Source organism: Oxyura jamaicensis, chromosome 12 (genome assembly GCF_011077185.1).
Source record: "Oxyura jamaicensis isolate SHBP4307 breed ruddy duck chromosome 12, BPBGC_Ojam_1.0, whole genome shotgun sequence".
NCBI classification, from domain to species: domain Eukaryota; kingdom Metazoa; phylum Chordata; class Aves; order Anseriformes; family Anatidae; genus Oxyura; species Oxyura jamaicensis.
In genome coordinates, this window is record NC_048904.1 from 17,506,463 (window position 1) to 17,523,204 (window position 16,742).

Consider the following 16,742-nt stretch of genomic DNA (forward strand, 5'->3'; position numbering starts at 1 on the left):
TACCGTTCACTGATGCTTCCGTTCACCTTTGAAGATGCCTGTTTAATTCACCTGCATTTCAAGACCAAGCTTTGCATTACATTTTCCCCAAGCTTGTTCTAGCAATTTCTCGGCAATAAATGCTGTTTGGATACCCCACAGAAACTCCCCATCAATCGCTGATTAGTGTTACTGCCGTTACCAGGGGTAAAACAGCTCCTAAGAGCAAATCGAAGAGCTTGCCTCCACGTTCTGGTCCTTTGGAGGAAGGACTCAACTATCCTCCCTAACAAGGAGGAAGCAGCCACAGCAACTGGGGGCGCGTGGAAGCTCTCCAGGACCACATAAATGCCTTCAAAATGGCCACGTCCCTGGCGTGGCAGAATAAAGATATAGTAAACTACTTTGCATGCAGAGGATAAAAATCAATACAGTTTCCATTCAGGCAACAAAAATTACAGCACACTGCTTTACTCACATACATACTCTTCATTCAAGGTGGAGTTTCCGCAATTCCCACCGGAATACCCAGCTCCGCAGCACGCACCTCTCTCCAGCACTCGGCACTCTCTGCTTGACATTAGTACTAAACAATATTCATTAAGAGTGTAACACTAAAGTGCAACATGTAAGTAAATCAAACTCTTAATGCTCTATTTTACAAATTTCATGGGCCACTGGGGATAATTAAAAGGGTAATTATATAAAGTTGGTGCAGTTTTGAGACTCAAATGACATTTTCTGCTTTAAAGCACTTGATAAGCTGGTATTTTTCTACTAAGACAGTCGTTTTATACTTTTATGGTCAAGCAGCACAAACAAACAAGAACTATTTTTTAAGACATTTTAACTCGTTCACCCCCACATGCTGATTTTCTTGATCAATACCATTCACTACTTATTCCTGACAGTCCTACACTGAGATACCAAGAAAATTAAGACCTTTTATAAAAATCACTGATCACTATAAAATAATACCCAGCCTCGAGTCTGGTTTTAACCGTAGCTCTGAACAAAAATGGTATTGCTTTGGGTGTTTACAGCGCTGGAGTGCTGTTTGGTTTGTCACTGTGTTTAACCACTGCTCTAAAGCTAGCAAAGTACATTACTGGTACTAACAGCTCATGAAAAATACAGCGAAGAAACTGCTAGTGGCAGAAGCATTTAACTTTCTTGTTAGCAGCCTCCCCCATGTGGCACTTTAGCACCAGCAAGTTGTTTATTATGTTCTGTGCCAGGCAAAACTGATTAAATGGGGCTCTTAAGAATCAAAGCGTTATAAATTCATGGAAATACAGCAAGCAATAAATTCCATGGAATTAAAAGCTTACTAGTGCTATTAGCATTTCAGGGTGTTTGCATTGTTAATAGTGATGTGCAAAAATGATGTTCCTGTAAGACAACGCAAACCAACAGAAGACATGCATTAGCTGCTACACTTTTACACAATATCATCGCTACTTGTAGATTTTTTCTCTCCCGAAACTAAAACGCTCATTAATGTTTTAAAGAAGAATCTGACCCAAGCAGTGGTCCATAGCCCAAAGATTTACATCCCCAGTAAAACAGAAGTATTAGACATGGAACATAATACCCGTATTACTCTCTGAAGCTGGATACCCCACAGCAGAGGTTTGCCCCGGCTTTGGGAAGGAGGGAGCAGGGCAAGGCAGGCTCGCTTTTCCACACAGCACCCACATATTACAACACAACATCCTGCCTGCTCCTAATCTGACAATTTAATAAGTAAAGGCGATGCATGGCAATTCTTAACACCAAAAAGAAACGGTGATCCAGCCTGATCTGGTGGTCAGTAAAGCTGTCAGTAGCTCTCCAAAGAGACATCTTTACTCTGGGTCTCTCTATCATCGCTCCGTGGAAATGGCTCTGATGGCAGGTGACTAAATTCTACTTCATTACTGCACAGCACTGCGCATCCTATTAAAGCCAGCCTGGTGTCAGTCCTTCCCTTCTGGCCATCTGCTTCTGGGTAGCTGCTAACTTTGCAAATGGAATTCTTTTCAAGAGGAAACTTGGTAAAGAAGCCTTCCCAGGTTCGTGGCCAGGCAGGAGAGAAATGGGGGACACTTTCTAAAACTGTAGAGAAATCAGGCCTCGTGGGAGTTTTGTTTGTTTTTAAAAAGGAACAATTTGTACCTTTGTGAGCTGCTTGAACACACAACAGACAGATAACCCCACCTGCAAGGTCCCTCTGAGGGGGGCGAGGGACAAACCTGGCTCTCGCTGCAGATGGGAAAATCAAATCACAGCTTTGCTGTCAGAGTTAAGGCTTGACACACGATAAAGAGTATATTCTGGATGGTACATCATGCACAGCTGGCAACATACAAAAGTCAAGAAAAAATAAGAAAGCTTTGTCCAGAATAAACAGTACCCGTGCCATGAAGTGACTCAGCTGCAGAGGTGGGGAAACAAACCCCAAATCCTGACTCCCAGGCTCCTGCCCTGAGAGAAGCACGCGTTACCATCACAAACCCTCTCCCAAGACTGAGGGGGTTGACATTTTGTTTGCCTCTAGCAAAACAAAACAAAGCAGTAGGTTTTAAAGTGCTCAGAGGCACCTTGTCTTTTTGATGTATGTGTGTCCTGGCAGTCACACATCTGCATCAGGAGAGAAATAGCCCAGTTTTTGGCAGTTATTTAGTCCTTTTCATCTGAAAGTTGAAAATACACCGCCATTGAACCTTTGCAGCTCAGGGTTCTGCATATAAAAAGCAGCTGCTGAATACACGCAGGGAGCGAGGGCTTTTTCTTAATGTTTGAACAGTTCCAAGTTCAAACCCATTAAAGTCCAGGTCACATCGGGATCATGTCACTATTAACGCATCCAGTTACATGCTGAGGGAAACCCAATATAAAACTATGATGAACTCTAGTTCTCCCACAGAGATATACGGAGGTCTTACCCAGATGATGCCACAGATTGCTCTTCATGGGCAGCGACCAGACGGGATGTCAATGACAGAGGAGAAAATCTGGGGAAATGATCAGGTATCACTGTATACAGATAGCTTTAAAAAGAAGGACTCCTCACATGTCTACAAAGCTTGTCTAGACCTTTTTTTCCCCCACTGTTCTCTTGGAGAAAGAGCTTCTTGTCCCGTGGATGCTGCCTCCCACGCACCACTGGTTCCTACACAGCCTCCTCCCACCCTACCAGCAGCCCACCCTCCATCACCCTAAGTGAAGGTGAGCGTGAAGACCCCAACCCCATGCTCCTTTGCCTTTTGGGGCAGATCTTTGCAGATGGGCAATGTCCCACTTGCTCCTGGGGGACTTTGTGCCTGGCCAAATACAGTTGCAGTGGGATCAGCAGGGAAGGAGATGCCAGGCCCCCCAGGGAGGTGTTTTGGGGTCTGCCCTCTGCAGGCTCCCCAGCGTCCCGTAATGCTGCCAATAGCAGCAGTGCTCTTCCTAAGAGTGAAGACAGACGGGAGAGGAGACGCAAGTGAAGGGTAGAGGGGAGCTGATGGTGCACGAAGTGATGATGGAGCTGCTCTCTTAGGAGTCCTATCGCCTTGGCACTTGCAGCTCGAGTGGAGGAGGCACAGGCAAGAATAAGGAGAAGCAGCTGGTTTTCAATGCTTCTCCCAGCGTCCACAATCACACATGGCAATACCACCAGAAATCACTTCTGGAACAGAAACAGTACCTAAAGCTCAACCACCAGTTCAGCTCTGAGGAGGTGCCAGACATAATCACATTCATCTTTTATCACTTCAATTACCAATTACTTCCCATGGGAGAATCTCTCATTCTCCCTGGCACAGGTGCCCCTGTAGCAGTAGTGCAGTGCGGAGCATTTGGTGGGAAGCCCTGAGCACTTCCCTCACCGTATGCACCTCGAGGTGGTCACTGCTATCTGAGAGAGAAGACAGCAGAAAGAAGTTTGGAAAGACCAGATTAAATCTAAGGGACAAAGAGCATTACCACCTCACCAAAATCCTACCGACTGCCAATATTCCCAAGCAATGGATCAGCCAGGCAGTTTGCTCCCCTGCGGCAGCCCATCAGACGTCCAGGTTGGACAGACGCACACAGATCTACCCCTCAGATGCAAGAAAAGTGTGAGATTCACTACAAGCATTTCCCTCCAGCGGCTCCTTGCGGGGCAGCTTCAAAGACAAGCTCCCAAGCGGTGAGGTGAATGTGATATGGGGACGCACCACACTGCCTCGTCCTGCCCGGCTGGGAACCACGGCACGAGCTCAGCAGGAGCTGGGCTTGTCAAACCCAAGCAGTTCTCCAGCTCTGCCCCAAGCTTTCCATGCTGACAGGGATGGAAAAGCAGTGTCTGGGAAAGGAGGAAAGGGCTCTTACTGGACTTGTTGAACTTATCAAGTACCTAGAAAATATTATAGTTGATAGGGATGTATTTCAAACCCAGTTAACCATGGCAGCTCACAGAGCAGTAAGTTGGGATTTGTGTTTTTCATTTTTTTAAAGAGTAACTTCTACATTAACATTCAAATGATCTAAGAGAAATTGCCTCGTGCACTTAGGTCTCATTAAGAAGTTTTAAAAAGCCAAAGTCTGCATTTTTAAACTGTATTTTTTCAGTTTTCCAACTTTCAGAAGAAGGATAGGCCAAATTCTCCTTTTAACTACAAGAACACAAATCCAGATCATTCCTTAAGTTTTAAATAATATTTTGTCTAATTAATGTAATTTTTTCCTCCAAAACATGTATTTATCTGCTGTGAAATCAAAGGCAAAATTGAATTGTTTTAAGGATGGCAGAGAGTAAATAACAAGTTTGGAACCTTGCAGCCTTACCCTGGCAATTTGTCTCATATAATTGACTCAGCAGACATGCTTACAATTTCTTACAACTTTTACAAGACCTCCTGTGGGTTTATTTCAACATTCTCCAAAACGGAGCTCAGAGCTTTGAATACTCTAAGCAAGTAGCACCAAAAGGAACCATCTATTCCTCCTTAAGACAAAGGGAAACAAACAATAAAAGCACACTTTATTTCTCATTGGACATCAGACCTCAGCTGAATAAAGATGCAAATGAATTTGTGCTTCTTCAGAAACCATTTCTCAGCTTTTTCCAATAACAACATTTTTAACAGTGTTCCAATTGTGTTCAATAAAGCTTTTAAAAACCAGAAAAAAAATCCCAATAAAAATTATCTTCCCCTATTATTGGAATAAAATTTAAAGGAAGATTGATGACAGCAATAGAGCAAACACAAGCTGTAAAATTAACTGCATGATGTTTTTCCAGTTAAGAAGGGGTTAAAAAAAGTCCCCCTTCCCCAGAAAAAAAGGAAATGGTCTCATTACCTATATTATTGATTTATGCTGCTGTTGGCTTTTAAATGTAGCACTTTCTATTTCTAAGATCTTTACAAACAATTAGTAATGTCATGCCTGTATCCCACTGTTCCATTGGTGGAAGTGCCCTAGTAGCAGGAAATGCTGTGCCCTTCCACAGACGTTTCCTTCCATCAGTGGGATCCACTGACCCTTAACATGTCAGAGAATTAAATGAAACACTTGTCTTACAGCTAATGCGGATAAACACAAGGGCTATTAAAAATAACGAAAAGGGTACGACAGGAGAAGAAAGTTGACCTATTACTCAAAAGATACCAATTTATCTTTGTTTAAAAAAAAAAAAAAAAAGGAGAAAACAATTCTACTTTTCTAAAACAAAAGAAGACATCATCATATTTCAACAAAATGTATTCTGAACAGCCATATTATAAACTACTGATATTAATGGTTTGCAATGGAAATGACGTCAGAGTCTTAGTTACAAAATGTCCAAATGTTTGTGCTACCCTACTAAAAAAATAAACAGTGAGCTCAGAGTCAGAAATGACCCTTTTGAGCAATTAAGCAGTATTACGCAAAACACACTGCAAAGTATATGGCCAGCTGAGGTGGGAGAGCCCCAAATTAAAATTCACAGATTGCACTGCGAGAAACACTTAGCAATTAAACATCTTGGAGGTGGCGTCTGAAGTTCCTGCCATTAGCAGCAGTGAAAAATGCTTTCATACGTTGCAATGAGAAATATGGGCAGGCAATCAGGGCCAGAAACTTTTTTTTTTTTTTAAATGCCTTGGCTTCAGTATGAGCTACCAAATAAAAGGGTGGCCTCCTGTAATGCCCACTGACATCACTGGTCTTGTAACACTGCCACTGTAAAATATCGTTGCTACCGCCGTAGGGCCGTAAGTTACGCATGCCGGAAGATATACTTCTGGCGTGGTGGAAGGCAACAGGCAATGACCTCAGAGATGACCAAATAAAATATGAAATATGCAATACGGATCTATTTCTGGCATTATTTGCTCACATCCCCAGATTCTGTAAAGCAGAAGCGTGCAATGCCTTCACAACACGAGTGTTTCGGGGCAGGCCTCCAGCCTGCGGCCTGCCGGAGGCTCTGGCTGAGGCGCTGAGGAGCAGGCCGCAATGCTGCCCATGGGCCCCAGCAATCGGCCCTCACCAGCCCAGCAGCCTCCCTGGCACAGGGACAAGCTTTAGCGCAATCCTTGACTTAGAGATAGGTTATTTAGAGCGGGATCTTTCCATCACTGCTGTTTTTGTGGTCGTGACAGAGCACAAGCTCAGGCCACCTGATCTGCAGCCCGCTCCTGGGCTCCGGAGTAATGTGACCGGCGCCGTTCCTACCCACGCTGTTTGCAATTCCTTCCTCGGCCAAGCTACGATCCTTTCCCAAACAACCCAGGCCGCACACCTTCAATAGCACTGCAAGGACACAGTCTAGAGGTGTACATGAACCACTCAGCCTTGTGCTTCGTGATCTTTACAGGTTTTAAACAAGTAACGGTGCTGTGAATGCATGAAGTAATACAAATCAGTACTGGCATTTTACTGAAGATCATATTCAGCACCTACGTAGGTTAAACGGAAGGAACACTGCGAGATTATGTAAAATACTGGACAAATCTGGCTCGCTCTAGCATTCTTCACGAAGACCAGAAGGATTTGGTCCAAAAGCATCAGATAAGAGGATCAAAACCTGCCACTGACTATCTTAAAGCTGAGAAACATATTTTTCTACCAGCCCACTTGAAGATTTATAATACATTAAGGAACATTAAGGAGAAGAAGAAAAGCTAAATGGGCCAAAAGCAAACAAAAGAATGATGTTCTCTTGAGATTGCTAATGCTGGCAGACAATAGCACAGAAAGAACTCCTCTGACAGATCTTTGAAGTCTTCAATACAGCATGCTAGTGGTCCATGTTAATGAGATTTGCTCAAATACTTCTAAATTATTCCAAAATGTCTTAATCTATTTTCTAAATCTTCTGTACCCAATTGCTTCAGAAAATTCACAGCTTCACCCACCTCTGGAATAAACCTTTAATTAAAAAGGTAAGGTCTTGAAACAGTTTTTGTTGCCAAAGGTCCACACACTACCTTTTTGGGGGTTTATCACAGAACATGTAGGTAATATTGCAATTTCTATTACTATGGATTACAGAAAGACTTTGCACCAGACTTCACTCTTCAGTTTGAGTAACTCAAAGACCTTAGCAAGATGGGTATTTCAGCTTCTCACAATGAGAAAGTCAATGAAGCCAGTCTTATATGTGTCCTGACAGACACCTTCAGCTGAATGACCAACACCCCATGCGCAGCAGACATTGAGGAGGGCCTCCCAGATCCCTGTTTCCTACTGGCTGTGATTAGCACTGAGGCAACCTACTTCCAGTATGGCTGTATGTAATTTGGGTAATTTGGGCCTGTTGCAGGGAAAACTCTGGAGAAAACCTCCAAGAAGCAGGTTGTCTGCTCCGTAAAGTACTTAGAACCAACTCAGAAGGCCTATGAGTAGCCACATACTGCATCTTTGTGGAGCAATGGCTGTTTCTGTGCTGCAATATGCTTTAAGGTGAAAGGCAGGAAAAATCCAGGTGCCAAACTCAGTAGACATCATCCCCACTGCCTGATGTGCAAGAATCACTGTCAGCAGACTGTACAGAAAGCAGGAGTGAGGACCTCAACAGCACGTCTCCTGGAAAGGCACCAGTGAGGAGAGCACTGGGGAGAAGCTGCACACACCATTACATCATTCACGAAAAGAAACTTTTAAAGTCTGTTTCAGGGTTTTAACTTCTGTCTGGAGCTCCTCCTATTAAGGAATCACACATATACGAAGGGGCAGATGCACGCAGAGGCCAGCGAAGATGTGGCACAGCAACACACCACCCCGGTTTGAGAACTGTCCCTGATGAAACAAAGTGGGGAGATTTCAGGTGAATTTAAATCCTTCTGACCTTTCTCCTGACTCGAAGGGAAGGGAGAAAAAATATATATACACATATATACATATATACATATATGCACACCCACACACAAAGTTTGAGCTGAGACCCACAGATTTACCTGTTGACCATCTCATCCAGTACTGAGTTACAGAAGACAGCTTCTGTTTTATTATCGACATTTAATCAACATTTAACTCTGGCAAGCATTAAGATTTGGAATTTTAAACTAAGTGTAACTTTGCTATCCTTTGTGTTGATTTTTTTCCCTGTTAAGGGTTTTCTAAAGGATTCTATCTTTGCTATCTTAAAGTCTGCATGTGTCTTTTGTTATCAGTAATGTACAACTTTAGTAGCATGTTTTGTACTTTTCAATTTTTCAACATGCAAGCTATCCTTGACTTACAATGCTCGCTGAATGGTGTTTGATTATTGAAAATGCTTTTACATACATTTAAACAAATGAATGCTCCTGGAGAACTAACACTATTGTCCATAATTCTGTAAAAATACATTTCCCCTCCCTTCTCCCCAAATCAAACATTTCAATTCAAATTCTTACTTTGAGGAAAAACTGGTATATAATTAGGCATTATGCCTAACAGTGCTAAATAAAGGAGAATGTAAACATCTTAATTCTGAAGGTTTAACCATCAAAGCCCCTTGCTGTATCTATTCAGTTCGTGCCTCTGCTCAGAGCTCTTTGGAGTTGACAGGAGAGGAAAAAAAAAAAAAAAGAAACAAACAAAACACAAGTATAAAAATCTATTTATCAGGTCTGTCCTGCATCCCGCTCCGCATGCCCGAGGCCAGGCTCGCCGCCGTTCTGGGGCGCTCGGGGCCACACAGCCGCTCCTCAAGGAGTACAGAGTCCTGCTCTGTAACTGCACTGAGTGGCTTAACCGCTAACTCAGAAGATGGGATTTCACCTGAAATTAAGCTATCAAGCAATTGAGCTCAAACTCAATCAACCAAACCCTTAACCTTCCCTGTTTCAGTGGCACGGCTCTAATTAGGACTCTATCACTATTTCCATTACTATCTCCTATTCTCACGGTTTATTATCTCGGCAGTTTCAATTCTAACCCAGTTGAAATTTGACATCCAGTTTCTTAGACCACATATCACTCATGGCTTTATTTTATGAAACATTTTGCGAGATTATGGACGGACCCTGGAGCAAATAGCTTTCTGTTGGAATGAGCACCCCACATAGCAGTGGAAGCAGGACAAATCCATACCCTGTCACATAAACAAGTCCTACCGTTAAAGGATGCACAGCGAACCTCTATTTTTAGGTTGTGAATTTTGCTTTGCAGTTTGAAAACGGGTCTACAGACAGCGTTTTGCATTTATCACTACCCAAATTCTTAAATTTCCCAGGTCACATAGCATCATGGCCACACACCAACCATGGCTCCACAAGAATCCCACAGATTCTGAGGCAGTCTGATGCACCTGGGACTTAATCTGTTTCCTTTCTTCACAGAAACCCACAGGGGGAACATCACGGCTGGGCAAGGAGGCACCATCTTAAACTACAGGATCTGCTCTTTCTTCAATAGCTGAAATGCATCTAATATTCCATGGGATCCAACATTAATAAAACAAACAAACAAGCAAAAACTGTGATATTCAGATCCTGAAGAGAGGCATATATCATACAGCTCGCATACATCATGGGGATGGCCAAGGACTGCACTGTTCGCTTGAACTTCATGAATTTCATCCTCACTAAATAGATATTTCTGGCAACAAAGAACTGGAAAAAAAAAAAAACCCACATCGTCCTCAGATCTATTTTAATTTAAAACAGAAGAGAACAGGGACATTTTTCCCCCCTGGAAGTACATTTTAATAAAATTAAAAAATAAAAATAGCTCTAATTCACTCTGATGCATTTAGTCACTCCGTAAAATTCTAAGTTTAAAATGAAATCACCATTTTATATTCAAACAAGGTCAAGAGAACAGTACTAACGAACACTGACATCACAGCGAACAGCAGCCACTGCTCAGCACTTACATCAGTGTTGCTTGTTGCTATGGTGCTTAACCGACTATTAATTTCTGAAAGAAGGTGATTATAAAGCAGCCATATGAACCTCAGTCAGATGACACCCTTCAGTACCAAACACTGATCTGCGTTACTCCTGTCTTCTGCAAGTTAATTTTATGAATCACCACTTTTGTGATGTTAATATTCCTTTCCAACTCGAAACTTTGGACCATGAGAGAGGGAAGGAGTTAATATAGAAGGAAGGGACTTTCGTGTTGCTTTAAATAAAAATCATTTTGCAGAGAGTGATATTTCTTTCCTTCTTACTGTGTTCCAAAAGCCTAAAAAACATGTCTTTTAATTCTTGCCGTGATAATAAGCAATCAAATTAACAGCTAAATTCTGCTCTCCGATGCACTGCTGTAAATCCAGGCGTGTAAAGGCAGGGTGAGGCAGCACCGCAGCTAACTTGACCATTCATTCCCCGGGGATTTGTCCCAATAAGGGGACCCTGCTGTGGGGCAGAGCTGCTGCAGCTCCCAGCCCAGCACCCATGAGCTGGCCACATGGCCACCAAGAGGAACTGGAACTGAGTCTTGCCACTCACAAAGAGGCTCCGTTCAGTCCTCAGACAGCCTGCACAGCACATGGCTGCAAGCCCAAAAGGGCATCTTCAAGGCTTTTCTCCTGGAATGCAACCAGGCACCTAAGCCATCGACTTCCCAGGCAAAGCACGTGTTTAACGCACAGCAGTGGCTCCAAATGTCTAGTGCCAAGCCCAGCCTCACGGTTCTTATCCGTGCTGCCAGAGTAGCCTTTACTTGTAATTTACTAGGCACACTCATGGGGGTTGCAGGATCAGGTCCTTGGTTCAGCCATGCTTTGGAAATTATGTGTACAACAGTATTTGTATTTACCTTCTCCAGTTGCTCCTGTAAAGCAATCTTCAGCTACAGCCACCCAAAGAAGTCACTCTTCTTACCCTGCAGAAGAGAAGGTAACACACATGACTGCCGGGTCAGTGTCAGCAGCACCACCCAAGCATTTTCATTGGCACCACATTTGCAAGTACAAACATAAATAAAGCAACACATGAATCTAATCGTGTTTAATGGTGAATGACTTTCAGAGAGAGTTAATAAAAACAATCAAGTCACAGGGCTGCTGCTTATCAGTACCAGCCCGCATGAGGCTCTTCAGTTCAACAAGAACAACTGTGTCTTTGGAAGGAAAAAAAGAAAGGGGGGAGAAAAAATAAGAACATGGAGATGAGACATCTTTGTTCTCTAGCATAAACTTTCCTAATCTTGATGTCTATCAATCTATTTTTAGTTTGAATAATATATGAGTTCAGTCCTTTGTTTCAGAAATCTGACTATTGTCTGAATGGGTTCTCCTTACTTAAGGCATTTTAAGACCGGTTGTAACCATGTCTATTTTAGCTTCTGGATCCTTTCCTTTTTCATCCTTTTCTGTAGAGACACAGCCCTCCATAAGCTTCTGAAACTAGCTGCATCTTCCTTGCCTAATTCCAAAAGTTGTTTACTGTCTTGGGATTTCTTCTGGTTCAGCATAACCAGAGCATACCAAGTATGCCAAGGTGGTAAGAACAGCGAGTATTAAAGAGAGAAATAATTAAAGTGCATCTTCATAAAAAGTAGGAGGGAGAAAACAGCACGTGCAGTTTTTTTTTTTTTTTACCCTGTATATTACTGCATCTTGTGTACTCTCTCTTATGCAAAAGAGTATGTAATCTTTTAAGAAACATGACAATCTGCCACTTTCTGTTCATGTAATTGGGATCAACATATGGTACAAGAGAAAAGAAAAACATTTGTTTATTAATTTAGATCAAGTTACTCACTCAAACCACTAACAGCATTCAGAATTAATTCCACATCAATTGACCAAATACCTGAATAGAGTAAAATTATTACAATTTCACTGAAATGGTAACGTGCTGCTGCAGGGGTGCAGAGTAATATATATATAGTAAAGCCAGAAAGAAATATGTGATAATTTGCCGACACAGATGACATCATATGAAACGGAAAGTCAGTGACATGTGGATGTGTAAGACAGTGCTACGTGAAACTCCATTTCATAAAATTCACACACTGAGGTGGAGTTTTGGGGGTGTTTGTGAAACTCGCCAAATGGTAAGTTATGCCATTTACATCAGTAGGTGAAGCTTTTTACTGAAGTAGTGAAATATCAACCTCTGGGAAAAATCAGAATCTTCGCAAAATTATTTCAAAAGAAAATGTACTCATCTGCCATTTATTTTGGAAGGAAAAATATTTTCACAATGAGAATGAGGCATTACTTCTTTACCATTGAAACTGATTATTTTTAGCCAGAAAAAAAAAAAAAAAATATATATATATATATATATATATATAAAATACCTTAAGATGAAATGAATATTGTTTTTGTCTGCTACTCACTGGCATTTTTTTTTTTTTTTTTGAGAGGTGATTTTTTTTTCACAGTACTTGCAACAAGATACCAGAAGATCAGGGGCCAAGCTGTGCATGTGTCTGCTGTACAGGCAGCTCTATGTGCTTCTCTGGTACGTGTGTAAGGCACCGATTCTGCACTCCAAAGGACATAACACTACTCCATCATAATAGGTCAGGTCTCACCTTCCTGAGAGTATGTAAAACAATACATCTTTTATGTAAAATACATGACCTTTGACATATGATGTGCTCTTAGATTAGCAACAATAAAGGCTTTTATCCTGCTCTGCAGCAGGGGTTATCTTGGACTTGACACTTTAAACCCCTTTTCATATTTATCTGTTTTATAAATTTGCTGGGTATTTGGCAGTCAGATCTCTCTTTGGCAGTATTTTGCAAGCAGACTTCATTTCTACCCTGACTCTTCCTGATAGCAAAAGAACCAACCTTAAAATGTACTTTTTGAGGAAACTGCTGAAAATTACACATTTGCATAAGACTGCATACAATAAATCTTTTGGTAGTGCTGTAAAAGACAGGTAACTTTTTCGAAACACGCCTGTTATATATGAAACAAACACACCCCAAGGAAACCTGGTAACACTGGCCCAACATTAACTCAGGGGAGACAAACGTGGTCTACAAAGGTCAACAGGCAGTGAGGGTTCAGGAGGGCTTCAGCTCTTCCCACAACTCAGTCACTGACTGATATCTGGGCTGCTTTCCTTTCTAGTTGTCTAAGTAGCTCTATATGCTACCTGAATTTCAAAAAAATTTGGATAACGTACCACTGAAATTAAAATGAGCAGCAGAGACAGCTGTTCCCACCTGTGAAATTTTCTCATTAGTAGTCTAAAAGTTGAGTATCTCAAAATGTAGAAATACAAATACAGACTTTCCTCCTGAAAATGTTTATATGGGTGAGTGAATTGATGTGTGCAACACACATTCCTTCCATCACGCTGTCTTTAAGATAAACACAAAGTACCATCAACACTGCAAGTGTGTGTGTGGAGCAAACAAAGAAAAAATCCCAACCTACCAAAGCAAGACACTTCACTATGCTCATATTTCCCCTCAAGGAGATGATTAAAATAGAAAACCAAACCACATACAAAAATCCATTTTGCGAGCACCAGTGGTCAGAGTGTCTCATGAGTCGAGGGAAGCTCTCCAAATGCCTGCGACACAGTCCCACCAGCTTAAGTGGGATTACACCCAGGGAAAAGTCCATGGAGAACTACTTGCTCTGGTCAGATTTTACCAGACATTCCTGAAAACATCGGATTTGCTCGCCAAGCACCTCAGTTTACCCTTCCGCAAGATGGGTAAATGTTTTGCTAATGCACTCTGAAATCCTTGAATACAGAAGTACTTTTTATTATAGCTGTTTTCCACGGGGTTTTGGAAAGACAGCCCTTAACAATCCTAAGAAGATCACGACCTGAGCCAGCGCCATGGTGTTCTCAGCTGGCTTTAAGAGAAGGACCCCCTACTGCTCTGGATCAGGTCCTTTTCATTTGGTACCAGGGGACAAGACAAAAAGAGAAGAGGGCTTTGCCATTTTACCTGCGGTTGGGTCAGACCATTTAACACTTTTGATCCCACAACATTTATTCAATTCATATGTCTCCTCCATCAAGACACAGAGGTAATTTTGAGGCTGTGGGTTGGAGTCCCAACTCCAAGTGATTATTGCAAAGCCAAATTAACCAAAAATATGAAGAATATACAGAGATAAACAGTGCTGCAGAATAAAGTCCGTAATAAAAGAGCAGCATTTTTATTAGTACCCAAGTGGAATAGCCTTTGGTATAGCCAGAAATAGATTAACAAAGAACTTGAACCCACACAAACCGGCTGTAAGCAATTTTACACAGGAAAGAAGAACATCAGTTGAACTGCTTCCCTGCTTAGAACTATTCACATCTTTATTTTATTTTATTTTTTGCCAGTGTCCCAGCCCTGAGAAGCCTACAAATCATTACTGGAAACCTAAACTAGAGAGGGAATCTCCCTGTCATTACCTAGAAAGCACACTTTTTATTCAGAGAGAGAGAGAGACAGAGACAGAGTGAACACACACCACAGTGCAACAAAAAAAAATTTCCGAATTTTTATTCCCATTATTTTTTCTTAGATAAGATCAGCTGAAATATATTTAATGTGTCTGATTAAAACATTAACTAGCAGTTTTCCTGAAAGCTTTAAAATATCAAAACTTGATAATCAAAATAAGCACTTTTGTGCAAGAAATTCATCTAACTAAAGTGAACCATCTAATACAGCTATTCCTTTCCCTTCCAAATTCACTGAGTCACACACAACCTGAAATACGCCTTGCTATTGTCATTATTATTATTTTGTTATCTTGTAAGGGAACAGATGCAGTCATGATTTTGTTAACTATACATGTGTAAAAGAAAAAAAAAATGATTTTCATTTGAATTTTTTTAAAAAATCCTGAAAATACAGGGTGCACACTGATGGTGAAGTGCAACAGCTGGTGTGAGGCATGCTTGTGGGCACAATCCTGTACAGGTTTCCTATCAGCGCACTGGGGTACCTGTACCAACACCCGCAAGTCATGTGCAGAATTGCTTTGAAGATGTACAGAATAGCCTCTTCAGTTTTGTTGTACCTTTTTTTTTTCCCCTCCAGTAATCCAGCAACCTAAAAAAATATATATTAAACTAAATATTTCAAATCCTCTTAAGATATTTTTTCCCGACCATTATCAAGGTGGCTACTTTTTATTGTGCAGTGCATACTAAATATCACAGGGCACAGTACAGGAGATTTTCTTTACCAGGAGTCATTATCACCTCCTCAGAAAGCAAAATGCAGGTGAACAGTAAAACTGTGAGATACTAAGTGCACTTCTCTCACCTCGCTTTGAAGAGGGGGAAATGGATTTGGTACAGGCCAAAACCCAGGGATTTTAACGCTCACTGCCTTGCTGCTTCTCGGTGGAAGGAGTGAGCACATCATACCGCATTTTCATTTTCAGTCATTAGCAGGCTGTTCAGAATGTCTGGCTGGTGCTTTTTATTTATTCTAAACAGAAATAAAATTAAAATAAATAACAGCACGAGGACAAAGCTATGCAAAGCACATTCTCTCTTTCAAAATAATATTACCTTTCAAGTCCACTGTAACCTTGGAAAAGAATCACTCGGCGTAAGCCAGTGCTACAGAACTAATCACAATCCATCCCTGCCCTGCTTTTTAATAGCTCTTACAGGAAATATGGGTGCAGCTAACAGACAAGTTCAGAACAGCTCGCTTCCAACGCAGAATTTGCACGACGACTACGAGTCTCGCATCTTTCAGTGTCAGATCAGTTATGAGCCTCGCACGGATCGCTCTGCACCCCAGAGCTGGCCCTGGCTGACCTCTCCACGCGCCAGGAGCGCAGCGTGCTCCCCACAGCCGCCCCACGCGCACCCGAGGGTGCGAGGCCATCTCCCCAGCACGGCCAGCCTGTGCCTCCACCGCTGCCGCCTGCTCCACGCTCGCCCGATCCCCCCCGCTCCTTAAAATAACTCTGCGAGCCTCGGTGCCAGCCTGAACTGCTTACAGGCTGCTTACAACGCCTGCCTGCCAACCTGACCTCGCCTCAGCCGAGGCACGGCAGGAGCACCCCTTCCCCTTCCCCTGCGCCGCCGAGCACCGCTGTGGGCGTAGGGCTTGCGGCGTCTCTGCAAAGCCAGGAAAAGAAAAAGAAAAAAAAAAAAATGACAGAAATAATAATTTTAAAAAAAAAGCCCGTTACTTTTCGAGACTCCCACAGCAGTCACTCAGGGCTGCCTGGCGAAGCGACACCCGTAGGAAACGCTGACGCTTCCCCCGCCGTGACCTGGGCGCCGCTCTCGGCTCCTCGCTTCAGCCCGCTCCCGGCCCGAGGCGAGGCGCACGCCGAGGGGCAGCGCTCCCAGCCCGGCACGGCACGGCACACCGCCGCCACCAGGGGCCGAGCCGGGCCGGGCCGGGCCGAGCCGGGCAGGGCCGAGCCGGGCCGCCCCGCG

General features: G+C 42.7%; 1 protein-coding gene across 7 annotated transcripts in view; it reads right to left on the reverse strand.

The window, feature by feature from the left end:
• The window catches only part of FOXP1 (forkhead box P1), a 365,602-nt gene that overhangs the window by 205,145 nt on the left and 143,715 nt on the right, over nucleotides 1-16,742 (reverse strand). For all 7 annotated transcript variants that reach the window (XM_035338132.1, XM_035338123.1, XM_035338131.1 and 4 more), the window contains one exon: nucleotides 11,170-11,235. The gene's annotated coding sequence lies outside the window, so the exon portion shown is untranslated. The remainder of the gene's footprint in view (nucleotides 1-11,169; nucleotides 11,236-16,742) is intronic.